This window comes from Astyanax mexicanus, chromosome 1 (genome assembly GCF_023375975.1).
Source record: "Astyanax mexicanus isolate ESR-SI-001 chromosome 1, AstMex3_surface, whole genome shotgun sequence".
Classification (NCBI taxonomy): Eukaryota; Metazoa; Chordata; class Actinopteri; order Characiformes; family Acestrorhamphidae; genus Astyanax; species Astyanax mexicanus.
In genome coordinates, this window is record NC_064408.1 from 88,306,459 (window position 1) to 88,324,995 (window position 18,537).

An 18,537-nucleotide genomic window follows, 5' to 3' on the forward strand; every position below is an offset into this window, starting at 1 on the left:
AAGAAGAAGAAGAAGAAGAAGAAGAAGAAAAAGAAGGAGAAGAAGGAGAAAAAGAAGAAGGAGAAGAAGAAGAAGAAGAAGAAGGAGAAGAAGAAGAAAAAAAAGAAGAAGAAGGAGAAGAAGAAGAAGAAGAAGAAGAAAAAGAAGGAGAAGAAGAAGAAGGAGAAGAAGTAGAAGAAGAAGAAGAAGGAGAAGAAGAAGAAAAATAAGAAGAAGGAGAAGGAGAAGAAGAAGAAGAAGAAGAAGAAGAAGAAGAAGAAGAAGAATTGTGCCGTTCATCAAGATATTTTTGAAAATCTTAATGTAACATTTTATTTTTTACTTAATTAACTTGAATATACACATACTGTAAAAAAGGCTAGTATGTGAAATCATTAAAAAAAATTATATAATCTGCAAATGCTCAATATAAAACCATGTAAGAGTGCTGTATCTCCACAGTGCTGTGCTCCAGATTAGTTTGTAATGTTATATATTTAATGTTTTTTAGAATAAACTTCACTAGATACAGTCAGTTAAATCTAGAGCTCATCTGATATATCAGATATATAAGCCAATTCAACAATATGTGAGTTGGTGAAAATACCACATATAACATTTTTTGCAGCAACGATTATTTGTATTTATAATTGACCTCCTGAATTAATCAGAGTTAATTATGAGGCAACAATTATAGCAACTGTGAGTAGCTCCACCCAGGTGCTACAGTTTGTATATGGCCGCTGTCCAATGAAAAACAAGTATCTCCATTTTTGTTGATTTGTAGTTTACCAAATAATTGGGACTCAAAAAACTGTCCCTGGAACTTTATCAAAATTTCAAGATGAATGGCCCAATAAAAATTCTCCAAAATGACCTGAAATGAACCATTTTATACATTCACTATTGAAAGTTAAAAAGGCTTTATCTTTCTTGTGTAAAGCTGCTGTTTTTGGAGATATTTGTTTTTCGATACAGTTTGAGGTCCTGAGTTGCATGCACTTTATTTGACTATAAAATATGTAGTATATGATTATACTCTTAAAATAATCTGAATAAACTGTACATGCAATTAAATGCTAATGCATTTTGCATCAAGCTGTCTTAATGTAGGATGTAGGATGATTCCACGTGTTTATTTAAAGATGTCCTTCATTTCCTGCAGTAGAATGTTCTCTGTTTTCTTGAGCTGTAAATGTGGCAACTTTTGTTTCTTTCCAAGAAAATGAGCTCATGTCTCCTGTCGGCTCTGGACGATGATAACAGGGTTATTCTTCTATATTTTCTCCTCTGGGATTTCTCTCTGCTTTTTCTCTGGGCTGATTTTGAAAGCTCTGTGAGCTTGGATGTTTTTTGGGAAGTCTTGGTTTCATCCAGCTGTCCGGCTTGTTGTTTTTTTTTTTTCTTGCTGTTGCAGTATTCATGTTTTCAGAGGAAAATACAAGTGATCACAGTGCAGAGAGAGCCGCTGCTAATGACAGAATAAAAAATACAGACTCCAGAAACTTATGCATGCATTTGAATGTGAAGAAATGTGGGACAATGGTTGGAAATTAGTTCTGCGCTGTTGAGAAGAATGAAACGGAATACAGAACTATGGCGGCTCTTCGCAGATAACAGTTCTCAGAGTCTCATTAAGGAAAACTGCACACTCCAAATCAAGTTTTGCGTGATTTAGCCAAACTTGAATATAGAAGCGGAGAAAACACATCAAGCTTTGATATTACTTGTAAATTGTTCATCAGCCACGCTGCAGAATGAGACTGGTTTGTCAGATGGAATATTTCAGGCGCATTTTTCTTTTCCAAAAGGAAGTAATTGTCTCTTCAGGAGGAGAAATAGCTCCTGTGTAAAGAGCAGCAGAGCTGTGAGTGTGTCTACAGTGCATTAAGCCTAGGATAACTTCCCAGAAAACATGCTCATATGGGGCCTGTACGGTTAGCCCAACTGGGAACCACTGGAAAGTTTGGACACACCATCTCATTTCATGTTTTTATATATATATATATTTTTTTCATTTTGTCTTCTTTACATTGTAAATGAATACTGTAAAGCATGTAGATGCTCTTATCTGGGATGCTGATAACGTGTGGTTTCTAAGCTGGTAACTCTGATGAACATTCTTTGCTGGGTGGCCCTGATGAGAGCCAGTTTCATCATATTGTTTTTAATGGTCTTTGAGACTGCACTTGAAGATACTTGAGGATAAGTTCTTGAAATGTTTCAGATTGACTAACTCTACCTCTTCACAACACAACTGATGCTCTCAATCACATTAAGATGCAAGAAATTTAAGTAAATCTCTAGACAAGTTCAGCACAGCTGTTAACTGAAAGCCATTCCAGGTGAAAATGCCAAGATGTGCAAAACTATCATCTAAGCAAGAGGTGCTACTTTGAAGAATCTAAAATATTAAATAATAAAAACACCCTTTTGTTTGATAAATAATTCCATATGTAATTCTTCATAGTTTAGATTACTTTAGTTTTAATCTATAATGCAGAACATTTTAAAATGATGACAAAACAAAAGTTCCTTACAGCACTTTGTCTGTCATGAAGTCCCTAAGTGATATATACTGAACATCCCAAGAGCATGACAATAGAATGTCTCCTCCTGAACAGAATGTAGGAGTACTGGAAATAAAACTAGCTACTAAAAATATTTTCCTTCTACAGTTCCTGTCCCAACAATTTAACAATATAAAAGCTTTACTTAAATGTGTTACATTACACACAACTGGTTCTAACACAATTTATAGAATACAGTTTTAAAATACAAGTTATGAAAATGTTGTGTCATTTAAGTAACATCACGATTTAAAGATAAATATTTAGAGTCATGTTCCCACAGTAAGAAAAAATATCATTAATGAGCTGCTCACTGAATTTCTCTGACTCGATTTTAAATTTGGTATCAATATTCAGAAATAGGTCTGAGTTCTTTTGGGTAAAAGATTTAAGCTTTAAGAGTACAGAGATCACTGATTATCTCCACACAGTTGAAGCGGTAAGTCTGAGTAAATGAGATTTTTGGTTGAACCGCTGATTTAACCTCTCATTATTGATCACCTCTCCGGCTATATATGGTAACAGTTAGTCAGTCCCAGAGGGGAGATTGACCTTTGACCCAAGAGTGGGCCACACGTATGGAAGGGCACTGGAAGGTGGATTAGTTTGCCCGTGTCTGTGGACGGGGTCTGACAGCTGGCAGGTTAACGATGCGGACGGCTCATCACGTCACATTTAACAGCCGATGACTTTTTCATTAGACACAATTGAAGAGAGGCAACAGAAGCCACAAAGAGTAAATGTGTCGCAGTGGGAAATCCCAGACTATTAGTCAGGGTCTTTAGTGTTGATTTTTGCCACCTGGTACATTTTTTAGCACTGTGACTCCTCAGCGCTCCTCCAGCTCAAAGAGAATTCATGATCACGTTTCATATGTATTTTTAAATCTTCTTCTGAAGAGGGGGTTTGTTTGGATAGCACACAGCAGATGCTTTGTGGGTAATAATATACCTACTAATATACTTAGCTTTCTATCATAAAAATGTATGTATTTAAATCAAATATGTGATTTCAAAACTTGCCTCAATCTCCCCATTTTCATATATGGAAAGTACACTGAATTCACTGTTTTAAAGGACACATTTACTTTCACTTAACAACCCCCTTTTTGTATTGCAGCAGTTTAGCCGTTCTGATTCTCAGAGCAAGTATAAAGACTATTGTCGCTCACATTGTTTTTTAATGAGGCTCTATACTGACAACCATTTAGAACAGAGCTTATTTACATATATGCCCTTTAAACTGAAATTCTGCTGCTATTGCTATTACTGTTTAAATGACCTCATGTCCTTAAGTGCGGTATCTGGCCCATTGTAAACTAAACATTCTGTATAAATGCCTATATGTGTACATGCATGTGTATGCTATAAGGTATACAGGATGAGTCAAGTAGTTGGCTTTCAAGATTACCTACTGCTTTTTCCTCTTTCATTTATTTCATTTCTGAAACAAAAAGGTGTCGTGTGACATTTGACTCACCCTGTAAACCTCATACATTAGTGGATTTTTAAAAAAAAAAAAGTAATTTTATACTTATTCTGATAAATATATGTGCATCTATGTGTCTATGTGTAACTATTTGTACTAAAATTGTAAGGCTGCAATTTTCTTAGGGATAAACAATATATATATATATATATATATATATATATATATATATATATATATATATATATATATATATATATATATATGTCTGTGTTTCTGTCTGTCTATCTATAGTTTTAATGGTGATAGAACAGTAACAAAAACAGTCTGTTGAATAGTAAGTGAAGAAAGATTGAAAAATGAAGGCATAAACATCAAATTAAATACAGCTATTCTGTTGGTTCATGAACCCAAACAAACATTAAAAGGGATCCTCAGGGGATCAACTCATGAATTTGCATGAAAAATGCAGGATACTGTCCTCTTAACAGCACAAGTAAAGAAATAAAAAACAAGACACCAGCAAGAAGTTTCATAGGACACAGTTTCTCAGTTTAGCCAGATAACATACGCCCACAGTTTAGATTCATTAATAGGTGAAAAGCTGTGGGACTTTCCTATTGGACAGTATTGAATCATGGCCTCATGTTAGCTTCCTATCTGAGCAATCTTTTTAAATACTCCTGAAGCAAAACAACACTGATACAAGCAAAGCCAAGCAAAATAAAAGACAAACAGCATAGTATTCCTACATAGAAAAAAAACTAAAACAATGTAAAAAGCAAATATTTAACTTGTGAGAAAATTACCTCCAAAACACAGATTTAGAAACTGCTTAGAATAGTATAACTTTTTTATAAGATCTTGTTTTTAAATACATTAATACTTTAAATCAAATAACAGCTCTTTTAACCAATTGTATTTGAGTCAAGCAAGTTTAATTGCTTGTTAACACATGCAGTATTGTTTTTTTCAGATTGAACAGACAAACATAAATTATGTGCAATCAATATCAATCAATACAGCAATCAATATACTTACAGCAATCTAATCATCAGAACTACTGGATATATCTACAGACCAAGCATTTGGCAAATAACCCAGATAGATTCATGCAGAGACATTATTTGTGTCACAGTTAATACTATAATTAGCTTGATGAGCAATAGTCTATTAGGAGATTTCCAACATAATAACAGTGGTGAAATCTCTTTTTTCCTACAGAACAATATTTGACTCAGATTAAACCCTGTGAAATGAATCATGAAGTGATCATCTATAATCATTATGTTTAACACAGTTCCATGTACATGTTTCACTGCAGCAGATTTACTGGCTCATTTAGCTCTTTCAACGAATACCCATATAAAGACCATTTTCCAATTTGGAAACAGTATATAGTTCATCATTTTATTTAAGCGTATATTCATAACTGAAAAAATAAATAAATATTAAAGAGGATCAAGATGATTAAGCATCAAAATACATTGAGGTTAATAGTGTTAATACAAGTGCATCTCGAAAAAAAAAATAGAATATCATTGAAAACTTTATTTCAGTTATTTGGTTCAAAATGATGATTATGGCTTACATGCAATGAAAACCCAAAAATCAGTGTCTCAGAAAATTAGATTGTTATATAAGAACAGTACTATTGACAGTGTGGGCAGTGTGCCAAGTCCTGCTGGAAAATGAAATGCAGCCTTTCATAAGTTTAATAAAAATTAAAAGCTGAACCCTCATGATTTTTTTTGCTAGCATGTTCATCAATAGACACAGGCCGTAAAATACTGTGCTCTCAGTCATGAATCAGCAGCCTATATTTTACTTTGTGTAAAAAAAATGCTCAAAAACTAAATAAAATGTTCAATAAATAACATAAAATATTAATTAACTAATATATATGACTTGACCTACCCAGTCTGACTGTGGTAGCTAGCCTCTAGTTACAGCAAATTAATAGTTGAAGCAAGTAGCCAGTGTATGTTGAGGGTATGCAATTTTCACTTAAAACAAAAATACATTATGTTATTTCATTTGAGAAGGAACACTCAAAATAAACTATAACCACAAACATTGTCCAAATAAAGAAAAGAAGATGAGAAACGGTGGATTCATTGTTTTTCTTTGGAAGGGCTCACTAATGTGTTAAAAACAAAAAAGGAAAACCACTACAAGTGAAAGCTGATTAGTGTGGAAAAGTGAACAGTGTAAGTGTAGGTTAACACCCTCAGCCACAAGAGCAGAGCGAGCAGTCTTTAGTGTTCAGCTCATTAAGACCGTAATTTCCCTGTTGGGGGTCTTGTGAAGATCCTTTAACTTGGCTGCGCTGACCTGTGAAAACTGGGCTCAACCATTTGTGTCTTAATTAAAGAACAAAATGAGGTCGAGCCCACTGGACCTTCTTTACTAGCGGGGCTACAGCGATCGATAGGAAACAAACAGTCAACTTAGCTTTCAAGTGCACTCACTGATTTTCACAATTGTTTTTAACCCTTTGCATTTACACTTTTATCCAGTAATAATATTGGGGTATGCAAGAAAAAGTCCTGGTGCACCAAAGAGTTAAATGTGGAAGTGAGGAAATGTAGTGAGTACAGGCCCACTTTTGGCACTGCTGTACATATTAATTTACTTCAGTTGGCATTGGGAGTCATATGAATATTTTTTTATCAATATGAATAACATGCTATACAATGTTCATTTTATTTAAGTTTATTGTTTTTTTTCTGTATCTGTAAACAGAAAGTGAAATGTGCAGTGTTTCACTTCTGGACCCTGAACTACTTAACAAAGACTACACTTCCCAGCATGCACTCAAACCGGACTTCCCTGACTCAGCTGATCAAGTGACTCTGCAGTGTTCCTGCTCCCCCAGTTACTAATTAGTTCTACCTGTCCATACTAGTATAAATACCCCTCAGTTTGCTCTGTTCACTGCCGAGTATTGAATCTAGTTAACTTACTCTTCTACAACTCGTTTACTTTGTTTATTGCCTTTTGTTACTGACATGTTTCTGTTTGCATTATCCTCTCTATTATTTATTTCTGTTGCCAAACCATTTTTGTATTTTTGACTTAACCCTTGCTCTGCTGGATTGACCGTGTATGACTCTGTTTTGTCTGACTATGCTATATTATGTTGTTTATATTTGCTGCCATATTGTTACTGACCCTGCCTGTCTCTAACTACTCTAGTAAGTCTAGCCTCTGTGTAAATAAACTGTGTGATGGGTATCTTCGAGTGTCTGGTCAGCATGACAAAAAGTTGAGAAAGTTATTTTTTTATTTTGACTTTTCATTTTATGAGATTTTAACTCAATAGTCCTAGTATTTTAATTAAAGCAGCTCTGTGAATGCTAGCAACAGCAATATTATTGACACAGTTTATTTATTTTTATTTAGCTACTTTCATTTAGTTTTATTATTTTCCTCTACTTTTTTACAATATTGAAGTTTCATCCAATATTGTCATTTATAAAGGAGAAAACGCTGAGTGTTAAAACTGCCAAAAAAATCCCCCAAATCCTCAGAATATTCAGAGCAGTGGAGGTGTCAGAGTGAAGCCGCAGAGCGGAGCAGCAGAAAATTACACTCCTGCATTCTGGCGTGATGAGAGAAAGCTGGAGTCAGTTACAGACGGGGATTAAGATTGAAGCTCTTCTGCATTGTTCTACATTAAGAACATTAACAAACCCAGGCTGGAGGTGTGAGAAGGATTTTCACTGAAATAGGAACTGTGTTTATTCTGCCTATCCAAACCTCAGAAAGAACAAAATGTAATCAAAAAGCATCTGTGTGCTATCGAGAAAATCAGTAATCCATAAAAAAGAAAATCAATAAAAAATAATTACCATAATGCATGTAGTCTTCATTTTCTAACAAAACAATACAATTTTTAAAAACCTTTTAAGATTTAAAAAACTGCTTGAGAAAAAAGCTATGAAAATCTATAAAACTAACAAAAAGATGGCAAGACTTTTAGGCATAGAGAATTAAATATTAGCCATAGAAAACTGTATCTAACACAAAACGGTTTTATTTAATTGTATTATTAGATTAATTTATGGAACAAGGTTCAATTACTGCTTCAATTACCACTATTACCTGTAGTCTGATTTCAGACCTTGAATGCTGTGGGGCAATTTAAGGCCAGTCTTTTTATGCAGAACTGCTTTAGTAAAGATATTGTCACTGTTGTGTAAAAATCTCATATTTCAAAAATGTTATTAAAAAACTAAAATTTTGATGTAAAGCAAAATTCTATTGATTCGTTTACCATGAACACTACTTCTGTAGCTCAAAATGGACAAAGTGTTAAAAAACTTTCTAAAAACTATTTGAAATTTAGTTGGAAATGCTCTGTAACAGTCTCAGTCTCTTGACAGTGGCTTCACTCTGGTTTAGTGATGACTTTTTTTTTTTCAAGACCAGTATTACTGGGGTTTCAGCAGGAACATCTGCCCTGCTGTGTTCAATCAAATGAATTTCACTAAAAGTTAAATATCACGAAAAGTTAATTTGCTGAGAAATATAATGACTGAAAGATCCACTTAGATGCTTAAAATGTTCTTCAAACCTTTAAAAAAGCTTCTATATAGAACCAAAAGAAAAAAATAATATTTTAAGTTAAATTATAAAATATATATAGTTATAGTTAAAGAAGCTGTTTTGCTATTTTCAGATTGAGTGAGCATCCGCACTGAGAGCACTTTTCCCAATGCTCTTTTATTGACCTGTTTCATCAAGGCTTTAGAGTCATGCTTTAGATTCCTATTCATGCGGTTGCTTTATTAAAATAATAAGATATTCAAACCTTAGATACTTCCAAATAGTTTAGATCACTTTATTTTATAGTCTGAGAATAATAAATGTTAAAAAAATACTTGTGGTAAAACAACATGAACCATTAAGTTAATAAAAATTGCAAAGGGTTACACATGTTATACAGAATTAAATATAAGGCACAGAGAAACTTCAATCACAAAATATTTAATTTTACTTCATTTGTATTTTATTTATTTATGGAGCAAGGTTTAATTATTCTAACCACTACTTGCAGTACTCTGATAACATAACATAACATAACTGCGGAGAAATTTAAGGTCAGTCATTTATTTGTGTGTGTGCTTGATTAAATTATTAAAATACAAAAATTCTGAATTTTCAAATTTGTTAGATCACTTTATTTCCAAATCATAATAATCAAATACAACAGCAAGTAAATTACAAAAAGTCACATACTGTTTGATGATGTGTAAAACTCAATAAGACTAGAATATTTCACTCAGATTTCAATTTATTATTAACTTAACTAGATTGCGAATCCACCAATAAGCGTAGTTGATAATGTGACTGTATTATAATATCAGATTGGTCTCAACCAGCTTGATCTAAATAGGTTTTTTTGTTTATATATGTGTATATCTTGTTAGGTAAAAAAAAAAGTAGTACTACATCCCACTGAACTGCTCCAGCCTGCATGTTGATTATCACTATTTTAACTTATTTCAAAGCCAACAAAGCAAAACATGTCCTTAAAACCATTTTGTGAAGCTGGCTGACACACTTTTAACATTTATAATTAATTTCCATTGTTATATTCATCAAGACAAAGTTTAGCTGCATTCTGAGCACAGACTCCATATTTCCCACACCATTGTTTCCACCTCAATCAGCTTTTAGGTCAGAGTTAAAAGTCTAGACGTGAGTTTTAGACTTGGGGAACGCAGAGATGCTGCTGTTTCTGGGGGAAACGGGACAGAAATGAAATGAGTGAAGGAGCTGACGGGCTCACAGCCACTGGGGAATCCTCAAAGAGCCGCTTTTAGACGAGCTAGTCACACTGAAAAGCACCTTTTATCCCAATTATGTGCACCCGAGCATTCCTCAGCTTGTTCGGAGTCAAAGGAGGATAAACAGTCATCCATTTTGCAGGAGCGCGTGTTTGGGGAGAGAGAGAAAACATTTGCAAAAAAAAAAAAAAAAAAACAGAGAGGCAAAAAAAAGATGCAAGAATGAAAAAAATATGCAACACGATTTCAAATTAAGTGTCTCGGAGGGGAGCGAGAACTTGCTCAGAGAAGATGTGTTTGTAGTTTTAAATATAGTGCATGCTTCAGCATCTGCTTGTGCGGCTAGTGTCTGGAAACCACAGTTCAAATAAACGGAACACACACATTCTATCTTACACACACACACACACACAAACACACACACACAGTTTTGTATTTACTTGTGTTGGCATGAGGCTGGAGACAATGGAACAGTCATGCCGAGTGTTCTGTTTTTGTATCCTGTCGTCTTACGCAAGCCAGAGATTTTGTAGCTGTTAGTGACATCTGTTATTCAGCCGGAGCCGCTGAAGCCTGAATTCTGAGGGATTTGTTGGGTATTCAGATTGTTTACACTGCATCTTTAATTCTCTTTGATTTCAGTCGAGCGTTTTCCAATGAGCTGAGAGTTCACGGCCCTGTATGTCCTCAGGACTTTTCATTTCAGACCACAAGTGCTCTATTTCCACCTGCATAATGTGCAAATACTTCTCACTGAAACACAGAAACCGTGAGATATAAATGCACAATGCATGAAACACCTGCGTCCGTATATAGAAGTAACAACGTTTTATTATGATCTGAATTCACCAACATATACAGTGAAACCCAACAAAAATATCTGACATGTCCATACAAAGAATAAATATATGTGTAATGTCAATGTATGCCATATGTATTATGTATATGTACCACATTTTCCCAACTATAAGGTGCACTTACAATCCTTAAATTTTCCCAAAAATCAACAGTGTCTTATAATCCGGTGCACCTTATGTATGAATTTCACCAGTTTAGAGGTGAGTATATTGTTCCTCAGTCTAGCCCTATCAGTCTGCATCAACATCCCGCTAGCACTGTGGTTAGCAGCTAATGCTAATGGTGCTGCACCTAGCCTCAGTGCTGGAGAAACTTCACTGAAAACTTACCCTAAGACAAAATATTGTAAATCTAAGCTTACTGTATATAAACAGAAATGCTTTACTCACCCAAATAAATCATTGTCAGGGGAGAAATCAACACCCAGCAATTATATATATATATATATATATATATATATATATATATATATATATATATATATATATATATTTAAGAATTACAATTTTGTGTACTTATGTGCTTCCCCCAGCTTCCCCAATAGAAGGGAAACATGGCAACACTCTTGCTCACTTCGATATAGGCATCCTTACCAGTGTTGCCTAATGCATGTTATATTCGTCATATATTTAAAAATAGACCAGAAAATAAACATTCATTAATATTCTGAAAAATGCGGTACCAGTGGATCTACTGGCTTGTAGAGCTTGCCTTGTAGGATCATGCCTAATGCATAATAATTCATTAGCGTCATATTTATTCTGCATAGGATAGATTATTTCAGGACACCATTAGAAACCTGTACAACTGTATGTTAGAGCTTAGATCGGGCCCAAAAAAATCCAGCCCGACCCGGCCCAAGCTCATATTTTAGTCAGTAAAAAAAACATTTTCAGGCTGTTTTAATAAGTACAATCTGTTTAGAATGATGTTAATTAACATTGCAACACTGAAGAAGCATAGACCTATTATTCAAGAACAATGTTTATTAAGAGCGGCTACACAGCGCTGCAAGTCAAATGCAGACAAACGGAGGAGCTCACGTGTTCTAACTTGTGCAACTTTTATTTAAAAAACTGTTAAATTTGTTACTTAGCTATATTGTGATTATTTCGCCACAGCTTTATATAAAATAAATATAGCATAAAAAAAAACAGACGCAATCTAAGCCCAACCCAGCCAGAGTTCGGGTCAGGCCTCGGGGCTCTAAGCTCTACTATGTGTGCATGCATGTGTATATATGTGTAATATTAATAATCCACTGACATTTTAAATCATATATATATATATATATATATATATATATATATATATATATATATATATATATATATATATATATATATATTTTTTTTTTTTTTTACTTTTTAGCTTCCATGGAACATGGCAAGGATCATTGAACATGATACAAGTAGTACATATATGAATATCTGTACTAAATATCCTATACTCACTATCCTATATATCACTAGAGAGTAACTTAGCAGGTTGTTTAGAAGAACACAGGTTTGGGTTGTTCTTTTCTGTGAACTCCAGTCAACGTATGGATTTCCACCAGCTATAATGAAAGACTGATAAGATAAAAATGGTGTTGAATATGAACAATATTACAATATGAACAAATGTACATGTATTTTTTTCATATTACCTAAGACCTTAGGAGTGTATATATGTCTATATACAGCAGCAATGTTTATTAATGACATTCATGACATCATGACACAACGTCAATGACATTGCATAAGAGTGTAATGACTGATCAGCAATGGTAACATAGCACTGATATATTGCTGAACATAGTCTCTCATGATGTGTTTATAGCACATTTATATCAGGGCCATGTACCATCACTACTGCTGTATTATTGCATTGTGCTCACATTGTGCAAAAAGATTTCAGGTGAATAAAAGGTAAATCTGACTTCTTAGAGGTCAGTATGCCCCACCCCCCACATACCTGCACATATGCACTGTTACATTAGTGAGTTCTCAACGTCCTTCACCCTCGGGCCATTACAGTGTGGGACCACATGTGCACTTTTTTCTACATGCAAAATGCATTTCCAGCTCACTTAGGTGCTCATTAATTCATGAAAGAAAAAAGGAAAAACTGCTTCAAGGAGAGGAAAAGGCTTTCACCCTGGAAAACAAGGCAATCGTGACCCATCAATGAAAAGCTCCTTCACTGCTAATGAGTGTGACCCTGTCCAATAACCACAAATACCACGCAATTAGTTCACTGACCCTTACACCCACACCCTCTCTCACACACACATTTGTTTTTCTACCCTGTCAGGAAATGCATTTACTTTATTATATGCAGTTTATGTAAGTGCCACTACATACAATTCTAAAGTGTTCTCTAAAGTAGGTAATACTAATTTGTATAAATGTTGTATACAAAATACAACCACACAGATTAAATAAGATTGATAGATTAGACATGTGATGCTGTTTAATACTGAGGAAAAATCACTTTATTGTTAGAAAAAGTTTATATAATCATACAGTCTGGACTGATTCTGTTTCCTGTTGACTTGTTTAGTATTATTTTAAGTAAACTCTAGTGGGTCATTTGGACTGGATTATAAAATGATTAAACACTCATCATTTTATGATCCAGTCCAAATGACCCACTAGAGTTTACTTAAAATACCTAAAGTAAAAACAGTCAGAAACATCTTGTTGGAAAAAAATGGTTGAAATAAATTGGCCACACTGATAAAAAGGCTGTCCAATAAGCAGCCAAAATAATTCCACAATTGCCAAACACACTAAACTGCGAAGTTTTAACTCCTGTCAGCCAAGAACAGAAAGCTGAGGCTGCAGTGGACATTGAATTACCAAAGCTGGAGACACACCTCTATTTCTGCTAAGACACCAGTGTGGTGGTGTGTTGGTGACAATTTGATAATGTATAATAATGCATCATGTCAAAAAAATATTCTCAAACTGATTTCATTAACTTGAAATTGACATTGATTATTCATTGGCTATTCAGCTTATTTCATTATTCATCATATAAGTGCAGTAGAAAAATCTTGATGCAAATTTAAAGCACACAGTCAAGAAGACATTCTTTCTAGACAGTGGCTCTGTCATCAATATACCAAACCATGCTTTAATATATGCTTATATTATACCTTTTAACACAAGTTAGAATAGATCTATGGGCTATACTGTACAAAACATGTTCATGAAGGTCATTCACAAATCCCTCTTACATACTCGCATAAAAAGAGATCTCGCCAGTTTCATTCTTGGCAGTTTTAGTCCCTTTCAGAATGAGCTGTTTAAGGGCTATTTTATGCTAAACTGTGATACAATCACAAAACTTGTTATTTGAAGTACTTACATCTACCTGCTGACTTGCCACAGATCCCTGCTTCAAACGAAGTCTGCTGGCAAATTCTGCTGTGTACACTCTGAGGTTCTCAATCAGCAGACTGAAATGGCGGATCTCCAACTGATGTAGTGGGTGGGGCTCTGGTGGAGGTTGAATGGTGAGGGTGAGGGGTGGTGCCAGGGTGGTTCTATGCACTTTATTGTGACGTTCAATAAGGTATCCATCCAAACGACTCATAGAAGCGTATGATTCCTGACACCAAACACAAAACTCTTTCAGCTAATTCACAGAAAACATATGAATGGGTTTTTTTTTTTGTGCTCAGAGTGTTTATTGGGGCAGTTGAGACCCTAGTGAAAATACAAAAGCATACAAAAAGTGAGTTTTCCATTGCATATCTCCTTTTAATATTCTACCCAGTATTAGCGAAGTCTTCCTAATGAAATGCTTGGTACTGCATATAAATGCTTATGTGTAAAATGATATATGCTCCATATGTATTATATACTGAAAACATAAGAAAACCACACACACACACACACACACACACACACACACACACACACACACACATACACACCTTACCCTAGAGAGTAATATTCAAGCTAGTTCTCAGCCTTTGGAGAGTCAGCTTAGCCGCAGGCTAGAGGCACTGTGCTCTGAACGCTCGGTCTGCATTGAATTAGCTGAGTATTGACCCTGCTGAAATAGTGCTGACTATTGTTTCAGCAATGACATTACCATCTGCATCCAGGCTCTGAGGCATTACACAGAGAACGCCACTGTCTTCCTGAAGCGAGGAAAAAGCACGAGCAAGCAGTCTGCTGCCTTCACTCGTAAAGCAGGCGCAGTCTGTGAGGTTAAAGGAATACTCTGGCATTTATCAGCCTGTGCTGAGTCTGTAGCGTATGATCAATTACTGTGTACAGTATCGCCCCTGCTCTTAATAACACAGCGCACATCTCTGAGGATCCTGTTCATCAAAGCTGTTTTAAAACAGGTACGCATCAGAGTGCGAAGAAAAATGTACCTACTGCTCTATTACTTCAAAATGAAGGCCGATTTGAGCGATTTATCAGCAAGTATTCAGCAGCTTGTTAGCAAATATCTATCTATATACTTTAAGTGAACTTAAAGTGAACTGAGGCAAAATGGAAAACGGTTGTGTGGTCAGATGAATATTTGGCCAGAGATTTTTGGTCCAGTTTGGTGCAGTTTCTTAATTATGTTGACATATAACTTATTTTTTCTTATTTGTGGATTGGACAGAGAAGTGTGTGAACAGACAATGATTTCTGGAATTGTTTCTGAGCCCGTGCAGGGATTTTTTTCAGTAAAGAAACATGTCTGTTTTTAATACAATTCTGCCTGAGGGCCCAAAGATCACAAGCCTCCAATACTAACAGTCAGTGTTGTCCATTGTGCACAAGGATATCTCCAGATTTTCAGAGCCTTCTGATGATATTATTTATTGTAGATGGTGGGAAATCCAAATTCTTGACAATTTTGTGTTGAGGAACATTTTTCTGACAGTTTTTCACAGATTGGTGAAGATTTGGTTCTGAAAAACTTGGCCTCTGTAAAATGATATTTTTATACTTAGTCATGTCAGTTAGATGCGGATTCCATAATTTTTCAGCCTTTTGTTGCCTCTTCCCAACTTTGTTGAGATGTTTGCTGCCATCACTCACTAAACAAGTTGTTTTTCTTTCATGAGATGCTAAAAATGTCTAATTTTTAACAACTGATATGTGTTATATTGTAAATAAAATGCGGGTATTTGAGATAAAAAAAATGCATTCTGTTTTTATTTACATTTATTTACATTTTACACACTATCCTGACTCTCTATTGGAATCAGAGCTTGGTGCATCCTCTCTGAAATGAGTCTCTGAAGTGTAAACCTAACCCACATTTTCGCTCTGTTGTGAATTAAAAGAATTTCATCATATGGTTGGTTATCAGTTTGAGCATCAGAATATAATCTATAAGGATTGTGGTCCACAGGGATCATCTAAAGCAACAGAAGCAGATCAAAAAAGGGATTAAGGAGAAAATAATGCTGGAATATTCCTCTTAAATCACCACATGTTCATTTTAGGAGTGTTCATATTGTTCATATTGTGATCATGCTAAACCTGCATTGAATCAAGACTGAGTTGTATAAAGGTTTCATAATCAGAATGAGTAGAAACATATATCTCGGTTTATACAGTATTTACTGTAACTGTGAGCCTGAGTGCTTCTCTTTAAACATCCTGGACATGTAAAGCTGAATTATCCGTCAATGAAAGCACAGGGGATGAGGCATCAGAGACATTCCACTGAGAAGAAGCATGTCCTCCACGCACACGCCCATACTATCTCTAAAGCTCTGGAGCTGCTGAGGAGATAAACACTGTCTGTGCATTCACAGTGTTTACAGCTCTCATGAGTCATGTATAAAGACATGTATTAAAAAATGAACTGAACGTATACTAAACTCCAGCCAGAACTGTACCATCTGCTTCTTTAGCCCTGAGTTATACTGTATATGAGGAAGGCAGGGTTGCCAGGTCCAACAAAAATAACCAGCCAAAAGTCAGTCTAAAACCCGCCCTTTAGAAGCTTAAACTAGCTTAAACTATCTGTCTGTCACACGTTTTAAGCAAATGGCAAAACAACTATAGGTGTACGACCTAATATTATGCCAATAAAGGATGTATTATCTGCTATTGGTTATTTATCCTAAGTCACTAATAATAGTGTACCATTAGTGTTTTATTAGTTATTTTATAAAAAAAACATTTAAACATTTAAAGTCAAAAACATTTAAAAGTACCATAATTAGCCAAAATGAACTGAATTCTACTTGAACTTGAATTCCTGTTCTTGTCCCTCCTGAACTCTTTTCTCTCCTCTTTAAAAATTTGTTTTGATGGCCTGGTGATTTCTGGTTACATCGTCATTTCTCTCTCTCTTACAAACAAGCCCAATTTGGAGGGAAACCTGGCAACTCTGGAAGAAGATAAATATAAGGTTCAGCTGAATTCTACAAAAATAAATTAATTAATTAATAAAAAATCTGGAAATTGGGCATTTAGTAGAAATACTTTCTAGTAGAACTACTGGTTGGATATCTTATAAATTACTCAATTAAAAGTCAAAAGTGGTTCACCTTAAGATGTATGCAAAAACATCCAGAATCTGTTTAGTATAAACTGTTCACTGCCCAGAGGATTCAGCCCACAGAATGTTGTTGACTCCACCATTCTCAGTTTAAAAACTCCAGCAGCACTGCTGTGTCTGAACCACTGGTATCAGCACAACACACGCTAACACCTCATACACAACACCACCATATCAGTTCTCAGTGCAGTGCTGACAATGACCCCACCACCCAAATAACAGCTGCTCTGTGGTGGTCCTGCAAGGTCCTGACTATAAAAAAGTGAAACAGGATAAAAAAGTATGCAAGGACTACTGCTACTACTGCTGTAATTATATAACTATAATATAGACATTATAATATATAGATAGATAGATAGATAGATAGATAGATAGATAGATAGATAGATAGATAGATAGATAGATAGATAGATAGATAGATAGATAGATAGATAGATAGATAGATAGATAGATAGATACTTTGTTGATCCCCGGGGGGAAATTCTTGGCATCCAGCAGCAGGTTACACAATACACAAAGTTAAAAAAGATAAAATATAAAATATAAAGATACATATAAATACAATCAAATAAGAAATAGAATATACAGTGTAAATGTACAGTCTTCGTGTGTGTGTGTGTAATGGAGATGGAGAATGGAGGTAGTGCAGTTGAACACAATAGACAGTGAACACCAGTTGATGTGCATAATGTGAGGATAACTGATGTCAGCCAAACAGAAAGTGCAAATACACAGTTATATAATAATTTAAATTAAATTAAGCAGTGCAAAATAAACAAAACAAACATACTCAGTGGATCTGAAAAAAAAATGACAGTATTAAAACAAGGAGTTGGCCATTATAATCAGATTGGTTGTGTATGATAATCAAGTTTACTCCTAATTTGTTATAACTGGCAGCATTCAATCCTTTTAGGAAGTAGATAGGGTCTTGTTTATTGTTTAAATGTATTTGTTTGAAGACTAATAGGAGCTTAGCATATGTTATTCATTATAAAGTTCAGTTTTAAACATCATTGATTGAAACTAAAAGTGTTAAACAAGCAAATTAGTCAAAACAAGTGAATGCTTTACCTGTGTTCACGTGCATTTGTTTTTAGCCCAAATGAATTTGGGCTTGACACTAGTTTAAAAGTAATTTGTATATATTGACAGTGTGTGAATATGCAATAATGGCCATAACAAGTGCTAATTTTGCATTATAACTTTTAAATAGTTATTTCTGAATTTAATTACTATGCCTCCAGTTATATACTAATTCATGTCATAGTTAATAAAGATTACTGCACAGTGGATTAATTAAACTTAATTTGGTGTGTAATCTATACAATACAGAACAAAGTTTGTGACCTTAATTAACCCCAAATATGTGTGCCTTAAAATAGTTTTATAAA